We start from the raw sequence: 17,295 nt of genomic DNA on the forward strand, positions 1-17,295 counted from the left end.
AAAAATGGTCACAAGCCACTTTTTTCACTGCTATAACTTCGAATAGATACTAAACGAAAGGTTACAACTTGAGGATTACCTGAATAAAATTCCACTGTCACCATATCCTGGCTATAGACAGGATGTGAGGTAGTTGTCCTGAAAGTTTTGGAAATTTTTTCTTTCCTTCTACAAAGATTTTTTTTTAAAAAAAATATTTTTCTAATTCCATCCCCCCTCCGACAAGAAAAAAATTGAAGTAGGCATCTTCCTGATTTGATTACGATAACAATGATGACAAGATAATTTGCTGAGCTCCAAAGCCAAAAATTGCATCTCATCTTGGCTTCAGATGGAGAAAATGTAAAATAAAAATTACATCCTGACACCCTTCTAATAAAGTTCCCCGCCGCATCTCTTGCCAAGTCTTTGCCGAGAATGATTTAATCCCCTTTGCTCCCCCATTAGTGAAGCTGATGGCTGGGCTCCCATTTAAATTGATTGTTCTTCTGCTCTTATTAATGAGTGGCACTTTAATGGAGATGAACAGAAATAAAGAATGGGGCCATTCTCGTTCCGCATCTTCGCCGCCCAGCTTGGTGTTCAGCTGTTTCTTTTTTCAATGATGATGAAATGGGAAGTGCTTCGGGACTGTTATGATCTGGCTCAGAAGTTGATCAAATGTCTTGTGACCTTTTTCGGTTCAGGTCCAGTCATTCTGAAATGTAGATGTTCATTCAGGCCTGAGAATTGTTGTTTCAGCTTTCCTTCTCTTCTGTTCTTCTTGAGGCCTAAATCTCTCACATTAAAGAGCCTTGGTGGAGCAGTGGGCTAATGCCTCCTTAAGTAACACCAGCTGCTTGCAATTATTGCAGGTTCGAGTCCCACCAGGCTCAAGGTTGACTCAGCCTTCCATCCTTCCGAGGTAGGTAAAATGAGGACCCAGATTGTTGGGGGCAATAAGCTGACTTTGTAATAATGCCACTGGAAGGGGGGGCGAAAGCCCTAATAAATAAAGCAGGCATATACATTGAATGAAGGCTATTGGTAAGCACATTTGATTTGTGCTTAGATTGTAAGCCGCCCTGAGTCTTCGGAGAAGGGCGGGATATAAATGGGATGAAAATAAAAAAATAAAAAATAAAAATAAAGGAAAGGAGACCAAAGGAAAGGAAAAACTCTCAGACCAAGATGAAGAAACCCTGTCAATAGTACAGATTGTCCTCAACTTACAGCCATTCGTTTAGTGACGGTTCGAAGTTACAACGGCACTGAAAAAAGTGACTTAGGACCATTTTTCACACTTACAATCGTTGCAGCGTCCCCATGGTCATGTGATTAAAATTCAGACGCAACTGATTCATATTTATGATGGTTGCATCATCCCGGGGTCACGTGATCACCTTTTGTGACCTTCTGACAAGCAAAGTCAATGGGGAAGCCAGATTCGCTTAACAATCGTGTTGCTAATTTAACAACTGCAGTGATTCACTTAACAACCATGGCAAGAAAGGTCATAAAATGGGACAAAATTCCCTCAACAACTGTCTCACTTAGCAACATAAGTCATAAGTTGAGGACTACCTGTATAAGCTTCTTGCAGTGGTATATAAGGGCTTGACCCTGGGACACTGCAACCGTCATAAATATGAGTCAGTTGCCAAGTGTCTGAATTTTGATCACCTGACCCTGGAGATGCTGCAACGGTCGTAAGTGTGAAAAATGGTTCTAAGTCAACTGACTCATATTTTTTCAGTGCTGTTGCAACTTTGTAAGGTCACAAAATGAACAGCTGTAAGTCAAGGCCTACCTGTAATTTATAGAATTATAGTGTTGGAAAGTACCTCAGAGATTGAGATTTTTGTATTTTAAATTTTTTATAAATTTTATTATTTAAAAAAGCGATCTCAACTGTATGCGTTAAATATATACATATATGCTTACACACACACACACACACACACACACACACACACACACACACACACACAAAGGCATGGACGTATCTGCATACATACCATTACATCTCCCTGGGGAAAAAGGAATGCAGTTCAGGTGAGTGAATTGAAAATAAATAAATCCAGATATATTGTTCCTCGGTTATAAATTGAAAACTAAAAACTTTGTATTAGGATGGAAAGGAATCTCACTAAAGCGAAATAATACAGTGCTGTTTTTTTTAAAAAAAAGACAGTCTTGTCTGGGCATGTTATTCTGTGGTGTTATTTTGTGCTGCTGTTGTTCTAAGCCCCAAATTCATGGTTGTGTACTGCATGTACTCACAGATAAGCCAAGAATTTTAAGTATCAAAATACACCCCCAAAATTGTATTTGGCTTATCCACGGATGGGGTTAACCATGACTATATATGATAATATTTTCTAAAGTACCCCTATATCCTTTATAGATTTGCAAATTAGCTGATCCGTGAATAAGCTGACCCTTGAATGTTTTTGCCAAAATGCTAAGAAAAATATGCCACCCGCAGATAAGCCAATTGTGGAAATGAAAACATAGAAAAATGTCGAGGACCGGCTTATCTGCAGGTGGCACATTTTTTTCATGGCATTTTGGTTAAAAATTTGAGTGTTGGTTTATACAAGGTTGGACTTATACACACATGAGTATATACAGTAATTTTGGGAGTGATGTTTCCGTAATGTTTGCTGTATTCTGGGCTATTATTTTATTTTATTTTATTTTATTTTTTATTGCTAGTCCTCCATTTATGACCTCAACTGAGCCCAGCAGACTGGATCTAATTAGTAAGTGGGGAGTGATTACCAAAAAGTCTTAGGACTGCAAAGAGTCCTTGACGTATGACCACAATGGAGCCCAACATTTCTGTGGCTAAGCGAGACAGTTGTTAGGTGAGTTTTATGACCTTTTTATGACCTTTCTTGCCACCGTTGTTAAGTGAATCACAACAGTTGTTAAATTAGTAACATGGCTGTTAAGTGAATCTGGCTTCCCCACTGACTTTGCTTGTCAGAAGGTCGCAAAAGGGGATCCCATGACCCCCCTAGGACACTGCAGAAATATAGGCAGTCCTCAACTTACGACAGTTCATTTAGTGACCATTTGAAATGACAACGGCACTGAAAATAGTGGCTTAGGACCATTTTTCACATTTGCAACCATTGCAGCATCCCTATGCTCATGCGATCAGAATTCAGACGCTTGGCAACTAACTCGTAGTTACGGCGGTTGCATCATCCTGGGGTCATGTGATCCCCTTTTGCGACCACCTGACGAGCACCTGACCACCTGACGAGCCCTAATAAGCAGGCATATAAATAGAATGAAGGCTACTGCTAAGCTTGTAAGCCGCCCTGAGTCTTCGGAGAAGGGCGGGATATAAATGGAATTAAAATAAATAAATAAATAAATAAATAAATTCAATGGGGAAGCCAGATTCACTTAACAACTGCATTAATAACTTAACAACTGCGGCAAGAAAGATTGTCAAAATGGAGCAAAACTCACTTAACCGCTGTCTCGCTCAGTAACAGAAAATTTGGGCCCAATTGTGGTCAGAAGTTGAGGACTAGCAGTACCAGGTCGATGTGGGAGTAGGCGAATCCTTAGGGACCAAAGCTATTTGGAGCTTCAAAGGGGCGCGTCTCCATCCTTTAAATTTTACCCACAAGCAAACTGGCGACCGATCCAGATGTAGTAGGATCCCTGCTCCTGCATTCTGGAAAGAAAAAAAAACACCGCTTGTTTTACGCAGAATCATCTTTTGTTTCCATGCAGTTGCTTGTGTACCCCTGAGACCACTTAGAAGAATAAAGGAATATGAGTGATTGCCAGGCGCCTGGTTGGGATAATTTAGCGTTAATGGGGAAAAAAAGAAAAGAAATTATAGCGAGCTTCCAAATGATTTGAGAGGACAGGCCAAACATTCAGCACAATCATGATAAACTGGAAGAACTGGGCTGTTTGCAATCACACAACGCGCAACAAGAACAAATGAAAACAGAAATGACTCCTGGGGAAGAAGAGACGAAGGGATAAATACCGCTTGTCGAACGAGGTCGGTAAAGGTACACAATGTATGGAATGTGACGCTGAACCTGCTATTTTTACTTTACTTACATCCTTGTGGGAGCTGTCTCATTCCAGATCAGGGCATAATTTCTTTAAAAGGCCATTTTAAAAGAATCCATGTTATCAATGAATAAACAAAATTGTGTTCCTTTTTTTAAAAAAAAAACAACCCTGAAAATGTTCCTATAAATAATACCTACAAAAATATCACTTTAAAGGGCACGAGACAACCTGTGCCCTGTTGGGTCATTGTTTTGAAGATATTTTCTTATTTAAACATGGAGACAGAATGGCTGCAAGTAGAGAAAAAATAAAAGTAGTGGGATCAGGGACAACTTTTGACTTCTTACTGTTTTTTCCTATTGAGTTTCTTTGTGGGAAGCTGGCAGAGAGAAGCAGGAATTTTCTTCCCTTCCCTTCTCTACCCCTTCCCTCCCCTTCCCTTCCCCTTCCCCTTCCCCTTCCCCTTCCCCTTCCCCTCCCTTCCCCTTTCCTTTCCTTTCCTTTCCTTTCCTTTCTTTTCCTTTCCTTCCCTTCCCTTCCCTTCCTTCCCTTCCCTTCCCCTCCCTTCCCTTCCCTTCCCCTTCCCCTTCCCTTCCTTTTCCTTCCCTTCCCCTTCCCTTCCCTTTCCTTCCTTTCCCCTTCCCTTCCCTTCCCTTCCCTTCCCTTCCCCTCCCTTCCCTTCCCTTCCTTTCCCCTTCCCTTCCCCTTCCCCTTCCCCTTCCCTTCCCCTTCCCCTTCTCTTCCCTTCCCCTTCCCCTCCCTTCCCCTCCCTTCCCTTCCCTTCCCTTCCCCTTCCCCTTCTCTTCCCTTCCCCTTCCCTTCCCTTCCCGTCCCTTCCCTTCCTTTCCCATTCCCTTCCCCTTCCCCTTCCCCTTCCCTTCCCCTTCCCTTCCCTTCTTCCCCTTCCCCTCCCTTCCCCTCCCTTCCCTTCCCTTCCCTTCCCTTCCCCTCCCTTCCCTTCCCTTCCCCTTCCTTCCCTTCCCCTTCTCTTCTCTTCCCTTCCCTTCCCTTCCCTTCCCTTCCCAGCAGACAAGTAAGTGGCTGCTGCTGGATAGGTGAGAGAGAGGGATTGCTAGACTGGCTGGGAAACTGGAAAAACATTCCCAGAATATAAAATAATTCAATTTTATAACTCTTGGTTTAGTATAGAGGTTTGCTCTCTGATCAATAGAAATCCTTTGGTTTTTTTTTCTTTAAAAAGTTTAAATGCTCCCCAGATAAATTGTGCCATATGTCTAGTCTAAAGAAGACAAGGACCAGAGATGACATGATGGCAGTCTTCCTTCCTCTCTCCTTTCCCTTTCCCTTTCTTAATCTTCCTTCCTTCCTTCCTTCCTTCCTTCCTTCCTTCCTTCCTTCCTTCCTTCCTTCCTTCCTTCCTTCCTTCCTTCCTTCCTTCCTTCCTTCCTTCCTTCCTTCTCCCCAGAGAAGGATTTATTTCAACCTGCTTTGTAAAACAGAGAAGCAGTCCCTGCTTGACATCACACAAAGAATAATTTGTGTCCATTCAGGATATCTTTAAACCGAAAATCAGGTCATTGCATTGAAGTATAATTGATTTATTGACAGATATCTGTACTGGAGGTCAATAAGCCGCAAAAAGCTTGCAGAAGTTACAAGCTCTCTTTGTAGTCGTACGCAAATCATCACTTCCATTTCATTGGTTATATGATAATTACAGTTAATTAGGCAAGGTGCAGTAGGACATTCTGGTCAATGAGATTGCTAAGATTAACCTTACCAACTGAATTAATTCATGTGCACATTAAAATATATAAGGAGAGGGTAGATAAAAGGAGATGGTTTCCCTACATGATTGAACCTTTAATTTAAACAAAAGGACTAAGATTCCACAGCAAAATTGTTAATTTGGCTACAGCGTTACCGGAAAAACCTCCTTTCCAGCATTTATTGATAATGCTTCCCAAGTATCTATTATTAACCTTCATGGCTACATTGTAGTCTTGTGGTTAACACTTTCACTGTTTTAGTAACACTTTATAGTTTCCAGCAATACCTAAGTGTGGGATTCATTTTCCGGAGTGTCTGTGTTGTGATTCAGGGTCAGCCTGTGGGTTCGGCAGTTGGGTCAGACGACTCAGAGGAGGAGGGGGGTGTTGAAGAGCTTGCTGAGGGGGTTGAAGATCTTGCTGATGAGAGCCCTCAGCCAGGCCCCTCCCACCTGGTCACGACGGAGACCCAGCTGTGTGAGCCTGACAGCGTGGATGAAGATGACCCACAGCTGGCCCTGTTCAAGGACGCCCGACGCAGGAGGCAGTCAATCAGGAGTAAACAGAGGAAGGCAATGGGGCACCTCGGAAGGAGGCAGAGAGAAGCCACACCCTGAACTGTATAAAAGGGGAATGCGTGGGAGGGCTGGTTTGCTGAAGGCAACCGCTTGAAAAGCTCCTGTTTCTTGGTTCGTGTCTTGTTCCATTTGTTTTTGTATCAATAAATTTGGCAGGCTTAATTCCAGCCTCTTGCCTTCTTGTAAAAGGGGTTGTCCCTGCCTTTTCTGCAGGGCCGGTAGCAGGCTGGTACAGAACAGTCTTGTTGAATTCACAGCATGGTCTGTTCAATCATTTCACTGGACTGGAAACTGGAAAGACATGAGTTCTAATTCTTCTACAGGCACAAAAGCTGGCTGGGTGATTTTCGGCCAGTTCCAGGTCTACCTCACAGGGTTGTTTTTGTAGAGAACATCAGAGGCAGAAGCATTATGTACCTTCTCTTGAATGGGCAAACAAAGATGGTATATAAATCAAATAAATAATTGCATAAAATTTAGAAAACTTGCTGATTAATTTGTATAAAAATTGTGGTTTGAATGAAATCCTCAACGTTCATCCAGCAAACCTCCAAAGCCTCATCGGGTACTTCTATTAACCAAAGACTTGTTTGTTCAGTGTTGTGCAGCATGGCAGTTATTTAGCGAACTGGAAAAGTTCTGGTGCAAGCCATTTTGTGAGAGCGCCCACCGAAGGTTCTCCGATTCCAAATAGGCATACTCACCACTGCCATTCCCCATGCCAAGGCCAGACCTAAGTAGATGAAGCTTGCATAACTTGGGGTTGTTGTTGTTGTTAGTTGCGAAGTCATGTCCGACCCATCGCGACCCTATGGACAACGTTCCTCCAGGCCTTCCTGTCCTCTACCATCTTCTGGAGTCCATTTAAGCTCACGCCTACTGCTTCAGTAACTCCATCCAGCCACCTCATTCTCTGTCGTCCCCTTCTTCTATTGCCCTCAATCTTTCCCAGCATTAGGCTCTTCTCCAGTGAGTCCTTCCTTCTCATTAGGTGGTCAAAGTATTTGAGTTTTAGCTTCAGGATCTGGCCTTCTAAAGAGCAGTCAGGATTGATCTCCTCTAGGACTGACCGGTTTGATCGCCTTGCAATCCAAGGGACTCGCAGGAGTCTTCTCCAGCACCAGAGTTCAAAGGCCTCAATTCTTTGGCGCTCAGCCTTTTTTATGGTCCAGCTTTCACTGCCATACATTGCAACTGGGAAGACCATAGCCTTGACTATACGCACTTTTGTTGACAGGGTGATGTCTCTGCTTTTTAGTGTGCTGTCTAGATTTGCCATGGCTTTCCTCCCGAGGAGTAAGCGTCTTTTAATTTCTTGGCTACAGTCCCCATCTGCAGTGATGGGGGGGGGGGGGGTAGCACAATAATTTAAGTGTTTGTTGTTCTCTAATAATTCCATTTCCTCTTGATCTTGATGGCAAAAAAAATATCAATATTCCTCAACCATGGCAACTTTCAGATGTGTGGACTTCAACTCCCAGCATTCTCCAGGCAGAAAACTTTTTTTTTTGTTCTACCTGTTAACTATTCTGTTATTAATATAGTAGATAGATGATGGGTTATTTATATAATAGATATATGACAGGTTAATATAGTAGATAGTTGACAGGTTAATAATTTGCACATAGAGTTAGAAATTTAAAAATGTCGGGCCTGATTTGCAAGGCTTAGAAAACTAATATTGTTGCAATATATTTATCAGTATTCAAATAAACAAATATATTTGTCAGTATTCAACTAGACAAAGACACAACTAAATGTATGTGTGTGTGTCTTTTTTAATGCCTTGATTTATTTATTTTTGTAAAAAAACTCTTTTTTTGATGTTTTGTTCAACTTCCTTTGAATAATTAAAAAAGTAACGTGGATTCAGATATCTAGAAGCGTGTGGGAAAGACAATATTCATTGAATCCTGATTAAATACTGTTAGGAAAAGAAAGCAGCAAAGCAGCAAAACAGGAAAATGGAGATAATCATAACTGGTAAGAACAAGGAACAGGAAGTGGGAAGTTTGAAGATGGCTGACATTCAGTACAATTTTCTCCTCTGGTTGACAAGCCTTTTTGTATTTAGAGAGTGCTTCTTTGAAAAACAGAGGTCCCCAACCTTTTGGGTACCAGGGACCAATTCCGTGGAGAGTTTTTTCCGCAGAGTGGAGGGTGCGTGGTTTGGTGTGCTGCCTGCATCCCATGGATGGGGCTTTGCTTATTTGTGTGGACCGGTTGCTGACATGCTGTGGCCCAGTACCGGTCTACGGACTTGGGTCTGGGGACCCCTGATTTAGGAGGCCTGGTAAAAATTCTGAAATTCAGAACTGGAATTTGGCATTCCTGTTTTAATGCACAGTGCATTAAAAATTCCTGTAATTAATGCATAGTGCATTACAAATTAGGTGAAATTATACCAAAACATCCTGTCTCTTTCTTTAGTGGGAACAGACAAGACAGTGGTATGTTGATTATGTTTTGATTTTGATGGGTTTGGGGAGGGCTTGCATGCATTTTGTATCCTTCTTTTTTGCAGTATCATCAATTATGGGAGGGGCAGCCGTCTAAATTGAATGAATGAATGAATGAATGAATGAATGAATGAATGAATGAATGAATGAATGAATGAGGTTTATTTATTTATTTAGTGCACGGCATATCATGCACTATAGCTGCCTCAGTAATTCTGGGAGTTGAAGTCCACGAGTCCTAAAAGAGCCTACCACTGACCTAGATTAATATAACACAATAAAATATAAATGTTAACAAGATGTATGTTCAAATACCGATTTCTAGGCCATCTAACCATTGAAATGCAGCATCGTTTATCTGAAGAAGAAGAAAAAATCAGATGCTGAACTGGTGTATTCCCACAGCTTACAGCTGTTCACGATGCGATCTATATGAATGAGGTATGATTGGATCTCGCATATCCAAACGTGAAGGAATTTTTTTTCTGGATGAAGCTGTAGTGTTCCTTTAGTGTTGCTTGGTTGAACTGCTGCTTTTTCTCTTACAAATTCTTTCCTCTTAATGATCCTTTAAAGTTGCCTGCCAGGGTTACCTTCCAGGTAATGAAGATAAATAGATACATGGGCTGTAAATAGCCAAATCTTCAGACCTAGCTTCCCTACACAAGCAGTCTATTTTCTCAACCAGAGTGAACGATTAAAAGAGAAAACTATTGGCTTGCTGCTGTGGGAAGTCAGCCCCCCAGAGAAGGAAATATTAAAAGGGCAGAAAAATATATTTCCTCAAAGGATCTTAAAGAGGCAGAAAAGCATGCCCAGTTTTCTTAATAGTCCCAAGCAGTGCTTTTTTTTTGTAAAAGAAAAAGGTGCCGGAACTCACACATGTCATACAATCCACCTTGCCTACCCTACAAGGTTCCATCCAAAAAAGGTGCCGGAACTCCGTTCTGAGTGTTCTATGAGAAAAAAAGCCCTGGTCCCAAGTCTGCCTCCCCCACGCAGAAACCAGCTCTGTAGAAGTGCAAATGTAAATAATTCAGCAAGGTTGCAGGCCCCCAGCTAGAAGCTTAGGAAGACAAATACACCTAAAATCTACATACCCCACCCAAATTCTAAGACAGGACATAATAGGATTAACTCATAGATACCAAAAGGCACACTCAGATTCAGGTCAAAGTTCATGCCACAGGAACAACTCCAAACCAAAGGCTCCAGAGGGTATAAAAACCCACTCCCTACATGTGCTTGCTCTTTTCTTCCAGAGCCATCTTTCTGTCTGGCTCTCCTCTTCAATAAACTGCAACCTTCTTTCTAAAGCAGTCGCCATGTTGTTTATTCCCGGCTTGGACTGAACCATGATGAAGACTTTTCCTTCAATATTGCATTTAAAGAAAAATTTTGCATTATAACTATTGTGTAATCTCCTTAGGAGTTCCAAAAATACCAGCGTGTTTAAATCCTTTAAGTTCTTTGGGGTATGTGTGTGTGTGTGTGTATATTCACTCTTATGCTGTGTCTATATCTATGCATCTGCACACTGGGAAGCTCAGGGTGGGCACATATAATCTGCAGTGGATCACTGCACCAGGAGGGAACAGGGAGTGATGTTTAGCCTGGAGTAACCTGCAATGAAGTTCTGTAAAAACCTTGCACCTCGAATCTCACAGTTCAAATTTCACTTTAAAATTACAGATAAAACTTCGACTGCTCCACAACAGCAACTGAAATGCATTTAGAACAATTGGCATATCTAATCATAGAGGAGATGTCACTGTGCCTTAGAAGACATAGGAAACAGCAGCAGGAATGTAAGGAGCAAGGTGGTAGGAAGTTTCATTCCCTCATGACTTTGCTAGTTGGCTTGTGTGTGATTTCTTGACAAAGAAATAATATTCTGTTGCTTCCAATACAGGTTATCCATTGCAGCTGCATTCTTAATGACAAGCGCTGCCATTAAGTGTTCAACCACATCCAGACCTCTGAGAATTCATCTCACATATCATAGAAGAGGTAGGAATGGCTATATTGCAACTTTGGGTATGGAAGAGGCGTTTTTGTTTTAAAAGTGGGTTGCATCTCCAGGCAGTTGATTAAATGATAATAAAGTCGGCATGTTGTTAGACATCTGCGCGCTAGGGTTTGGGGTTGCAAATGTGTCAATTACCAACCTAGATAATAGCACCGGTGCAAGAAATATGGAACCGGTGGGGTTTAATGGTTGCCAGGGGTTGCACTTATCTTTGTATTATGTTACTTTTGTGTATGCTTGGTTGGGGGAGTTCTCTGGATAGCAGCTAATTTGCAATGAAGTCTTTGGCTATATGTTTTGACAGAATTTAAATCTATACGTCTGTTGCTCCAAATACTATGGTCTTACATTCTCTTGCATTTTTTATCAGGCATTATGGTCTGCACAAAGGATCTCTGGTTTTGCAATTGGGAGAAAAGGAAGTGTTTGAATTAGAATAGAATAGAGCTGGAAGGGATCTTGGAGGTCTTCTAGTCCAGTCCCCTGCTCAAGCAGGAGAACCTATACTGTCTCAGACAGGTGAATGACCAGTCTCTTCTTAAAAATCTCCAGTGATGGAGCGCCCACGATTTCTGAAGGCAAAGCTGTTCCACTGGTTGATTGTCCTCACCGTCAGGAAGTTTCTCCTCAATTCCAGGTTGCTTCTCTCTTTGACCAGTTTCCAACCATTGTTTCAGGTCCTTCCCTCTGGTGCTTTGGTGAACAACCTGGCCCTTTCTGCCTTGTAGCAGCCCCTCAGATACTGGAATGCTGCTATCATGTCTCCCCTATTTCTTCTTTTCTTTAGACTGGGCAGCCATTCTTTGTATGTTTTTGTCTCCAGGCCTCTGATCACCTTAGATGCTCTTCTCTGAATTTTTTCCAAACTCTCAACATCTTTTTTGTGAACAGAAATAGAAATTCCTCTACAAATAGAGGAATATAATTTTATTGGACACTGCAAGGTTAATCAGCTTTATGTCGTGTCCTGTGGTTGGGGTTGGAATTCTCAGTGTGTATATTTAATGGTGTAAATAAGTTAGTTTGCTATGAGTGAGGAACAATAACGGAAACTGCTTAGAAAAGCCTCAATGTATCTTTCCTAATTTTGGGATCCTGACAGACTAAATGACACTCTTTTACAGAGGGAACCTGGACCTGATGGGATGGGCATCGGAGGGAGACAATCCCTCCAATAACCCAGTACCTTGCCATGAAGGGCTTGCACACATTGTACATATATCATGTGCCAGCTTGTGCACCTATCTATACGATGACTCAGTCGTATTACACATGTAATCCATACTTCCTCTGTCCAACAAACCAGTTTTTTTTTAAAAAAAGAAATATTCAGGATTCAGTGTCTCTGTACCGCTTCTGACATCTCAGCGCCAGAGATGCTGTCTCAGCAAGTAAGATAAGCAAGGAGAACTATCCTCTTTAAACCCTGCCTTTCAGGCAGATATCAAAGCAGAAACACAAGTCCAGATAATGCCACTGTAAAATTTCTAGGAAAGACACACCTTACTTTGGTTTTACCGATAACAGCTTTTGCCTCCAGCTCCCTTCCTCTACATGAGTGGCTTCATCAACCGCGTCTTTCTCCTAGCAGTGTCCGTAGGTAACCCATGAGATTTTGATGGCTAGGTATGGAAAGCTGATGGGCATTTTTTTTTTAAAAAAATCAGTTTAGCTTGATTTAAGTGGATGTCCAAGTTCATAAAAACTTAGTGGTGACCCTTCGGGGACAGTAATGTCCTAGCATCCATTCGACATGACCTGATAATTCCTTAGTGAGTCTGCACTGCATGGCATGGGTTATTACCTTTGAAGACACTTTAAAAGCTACAGTTAATATAATAGGGAGAAGCAGGAACTGGGACTGGCTGATACACTCCTTGGATGCCTTTGCTTTTTCACCTACACTTGACATCTCTTACACTATTTCATGCTATTAAATGCAGGGAGGGATATTAAGATAGTGGCCTGTTTATATTTCAATTACAGCCTTCCAATGTTGCTTATTATTTTATTGCTTATTTATTTCTTTAATTAAATTTATCAGAGCCACCGATTCCAGCCGCTGAAAAAACAAACACACCCTAAATTAAAAACACTGATACCATTAATGTACTTTTATAGGGCATTTTTTAAATAAATGATTTAAGATATCGTATAATTTTTCCCCCCCACGACTTAAGTTATTGATCATGGAGACTCTTTTTTCCTTCCCTATCAGGATCTTCAACCAAACTAAGCACAGCTATTATGGAAGGCACCAGAACCCTGTGTAACAATTGCGTTGATTGATTAAATCAAAATTAAATGCAGTTGTCCCTTTAGAACATTTCTCAGTTCCAGCACAACTAATTACAGGTTCACTTTGCTGATCAACACAGTTTTCCGAACTAATATAAGCAGAGATATTATCTGAATTTGTAATCAGATAACTACCTGAAAGTTACTTTATAGCTCCTTGATTTCAGAAAGACTTCCCAGGGCAAAAAAAAAAAAAAAGATAGAGGCGTAATAGTATGTGGGAAAGACTTTAAAGAGATGAGGAAAATTAATATATATATATATTTATATTTATTACATTTTTATACCGCCCTTCTCCCGAAGGACTCAGGGCGGTGTACAGGGCAATAAATATTAAAAACGAAGTACAAAAGTTAAAAAACAATTAAATATTATGCCCGATATAAACAGTAATTAAAACCATGTTAAAAACCCAACCCTTAACCCATCAAACCAGGCCGGATTGCTCAAATAAATAAGTTTTTAGATCCCGCCGGAAGGAGCAAAGGTCGGGGGGCCATCCGGAGCTCGACTGGCAAGCGGTTCCACAGGTCTGGCATGCCCACAGAGAACGCCCTCCCCCTAGGGGCCACCAATCAACATTCTTTGATTGGAGGCACCCTGAGGAGGCCCTCTCTGTGGCAGCGCACTGGACGGAGGGAAGTTGACGCCGGCCGCAGGTATTGCCGTAGGTAATCCGGACCCATGCCATGTAGGGCTTTGTAAGTCATTACCAACACCTTGAATCTCACCCGGAGGACAACCGGCAGCCAATGCAGCTCGCGGAGCAAAGGTGTAACATGGGAGTATCGGGAGACTCCCAACACAACTCGCGCGGCTGCATTCTGCACCAGTTGGAGCCTCCGAGTGGTCTTCAAGGGCAGCCCCATGTAGAGAGCATTACAGTAGTCCAGACGAGAGGTCACGAGCACATGAGTGACTGTACGCAAGGCATCCTGGTCCAGATAGGGCCGCAACTGACGCACCAGGCGAACCTGGGCAAAGGCCCCCCTAGTCACAGCTCCAATATGCTCTTCTAAAGAGAGCTGTGAGTCTAGGAGGACCCCCAAGTTGCGCGCCCTATCTACGGGGGGTAATAGCTTAATATTGTAAGCCACTCAGAGTTACACCATGGTAAGATAAGTGGCCAATCAATTTGATGAACAAATAAATAAAATAAAGAGATGCTGCCTAGGGAATGGTCAGATAAGAGAAAACACAGCCCAGAGCTGGATACTGGACAGAAGAGACCAGTGGTGGGATTCAGCTGGTTCGCACCACTTCGGCAGAACCGGTAGCTAATTTTTGTGTTGCCCAGGTCCAGAATGGACTTCCGGAAGTGGCATCCACACAGAGAACTGGTTGTTCACATATTTGAAACCCACCACTGAAAGAGACCCTACCTAGTTTTTTGGGGTGTAAAGGACGTACCATGGTAATTGCACTCTTAGATTTGCAAGATTCAAATCAAACAGAATAGAGCTGGAAGGGACCTTGGAGGTCCTAGTCCAATCCCTCCTGAAGCAAGAGACCCTAAGCAACTGTCTTGCTTTTAGAAACAGACCAATTGTGGTCACATGTTGAGAACTACCTAGCTGTATCTTTTTTGATTTATATGCTATTCCGGGTATGTATGGGAGTACATATATGTATATCTCTCAAGATTATCTTTCTTGTTGTTAATTTCAAAGTCATGTCCGACCCATCGTGACCCCATGGACAATGTTCCTCCAGGCCTTCCTGTCCTCTACCATCTTCTGGAGTCCATTTAAGCTCACGCCTACTGCTTCAGTGACTCCATCCAGCCACCTCATTCTCTGTCGTCCCCTTCTTCTCTTGCCCTCAACCTTTCCCAGCATTAAGCTCTTCTCCAATGAGTCCTTCCTTCTCATCAGGTGACCAAAGTATTTGAGTTTCAGCTTCAGGACCTGGCCTTCTAAAGAGCAGTCAGGGTTGATCTCCTCTAGGACTGACCGGTTTGATCGCCTTGCAGTCCAAGGGACTCGCAGGAGTCTTCTCCAGCACCATAGTTCAAAGGCCTCAATTCTTTGGCGCTCGGCCTTTCTCGTGATCCAATTTTCACAGCCATACATTGCAACTGGGAAGACCATTGCCTTGACTATACGCACTTTTGTTGGCAGGGTGATGTCTCTCAAGATTATCTTAAGCACATATATATCTGCCTATATGCGTGACTCTGCTTAATCCAACGAGATATGGGTTATGTTGTGGGCTATATTTGCTTGCCATGACTCGCGCTTAAAGAATCATTTCTGCTCTCTGAATGTCTGGCAGAGAGAGCTATACCAGAGACTAGGTGCTTGCAACTATACTGTCGAAACTGCGACAATTCTTCATACGCCTCATTGCGCCACTGCAAACCATTGCTTTCTTGGAGTGATTGCTGAATTCTTGCAAAACATCACAGAATAAATATTGGCTGTCTTGCCATTCATCGCTCCAATTATTTATCCAATACCACATACACAGTAGGAGCTTCGTATCTGAACTGCAAAAACTGGAAAATTACTAAACAGTCATTTCTGTTTGATCCTCTGGATTTTACAGTGCAGTTATGGTCACAGGTGCCAATTGAGAAAAAGAGGGAAGTGCAGGATGTAGGAATTATGGAACAGAGTTTGAGATCCAATGTGTCCAGCTATAATGGTATGTGGGAATGACCTTGGCAAACAGGTGGAAGGACCCCAGCCTAGACAACCATCCTGGCTGCCCACAGATGGAAAAGGGGTGTGGGAAGGGACCCTCCTTAGTTCACTGAAAAAGGACAAGTGCTATCACACTTGCAGGACTGTGTTCCTGCAACCTTACAATGGAAATACCATTAGAACTCATGGCTTGTGTGTTTTTTTTTCTGGACTGCCTTGTAGAAATAGCACAGGGCTAGTGGATTGAAAAACCAGCATTCTACTTCTAGACTTCCTTCAAAGTAATCCAGACTAGAAAACCCAAATCAAGAATACCAAATACTACCTTTATTGTAATCTAACTATTTATTTGTATCCCACCTTTATTATTTTTTATAAATAATTCAAGGCAGCAAACATACCTCCTTCTTCTTCTGATTTTTCCCACAACAAACTTGACAGGTGAGTTGGGCTCAGAGAGAGGGCCCAGGTTAATCCAGTTGGCTTTCATGCTTAAGGCAGGATTAGAATTCACAGTCTCCTGGTGATTGGGCCAAAATCACCCAGCTGGCTTTCATGCTTAAGGCGGGACTAGAATTCACAGTCTCCTGCTGATTGGTCCAAAATCACCCAGCTGGCTTTCATGCTTAAGGCGGGACTAGAATTCACACTCTCCTGCTGATTGGTCCAAAGTCACCCAGCCAGCTTTCATGCCTAAGGTGGGACTGGAACTGACAGTCTCCTGGTTTCTAGTCTGCATCTTAACGACTAGACCAAATTGGTTCTTAAAGATGCAATAAAGAATCTTCCAAATTTGAAAGTGTTTCTCCCACTCCCATCTTTACATTCCAAAGAACTAGGGAGGGTCAGTTCCGAGATACTTTTTCCACCACCATTCCTGCTCTAGGTTCAGATTTCTCTTATCACTCTTTTGTTAAGGCTGTAGCTCTTCCTCCTTCTTCCAAGGTTAGTCTCATTGTCCTTTACACTTCTCCTGTAACTTCATGTAAGGAAGTCTTGAGGTTTATCTTATGAGCTAAGCATTGCAGGAAGGGAGTGGTTAGCCTTATAACCAGTGGTGGGATTCAGCCAGTTTGCACCACTTCGGCAGAACCGGTAGCTATTTTTTTTGTTACCCAGGCCCAGAATGGACTTCTGGAAGCGGCATACACACAGAGAACCGGTTGTTCACATATCTGAATCCCACCACTGACGAAAACTACTTCCTACCAGCGTTAATCCTGAAAATGGTTGAAGGGTAAATATTACTCAGGTACAAAGGAAAAAAGTTAAAATGAGTAATACTAATGCTGGGCTGATACTTTACTGAAAAAAGGACAAGAGAAGGAACAGGCATTGGAAGTTTTATTGGCCTAAAAGCTAGAATAATTTGGGGAAATTGTGGTCCTTTACTTCCTATGTAGTATGATTATCAGCAATTTCTCCAAAAAATTGGTCTACCTGCATAGAGGCACAAAAAGATCTAATTTGGATAGGCAGGCTTTGAGGATGGATGAGAAAATTTGAGGACAAAAGTTCCTTGTT

At 42.2% G+C, this 17,295-nt stretch overlaps 1 long non-coding RNA gene across 1 annotated transcript; it reads left to right on the forward strand.

The window, feature by feature from the left end:
- Positions 1-3,724: 3,724 nt before the first annotated feature.
- Positions 3,725-10,559, forward strand: LOC308665472. The gene is made up of 3 exons (XR_014025905.1): positions 3,725-4,015; positions 9,125-9,240; positions 10,492-10,559. It is a non-coding gene; the product is annotated as an uncharacterized lncRNA (long non-coding RNA).
- The last annotated feature ends 6,736 nt before the right edge of the window (positions 10,560-17,295 follow it).

Source organism: Vipera berus, assembly GCF_964194415.1.
Source record: "Vipera berus genome assembly, chromosome: 3".
Lineage (NCBI taxonomy): Eukaryota > Metazoa > Chordata > Lepidosauria > Squamata > Viperidae > Vipera > Vipera berus.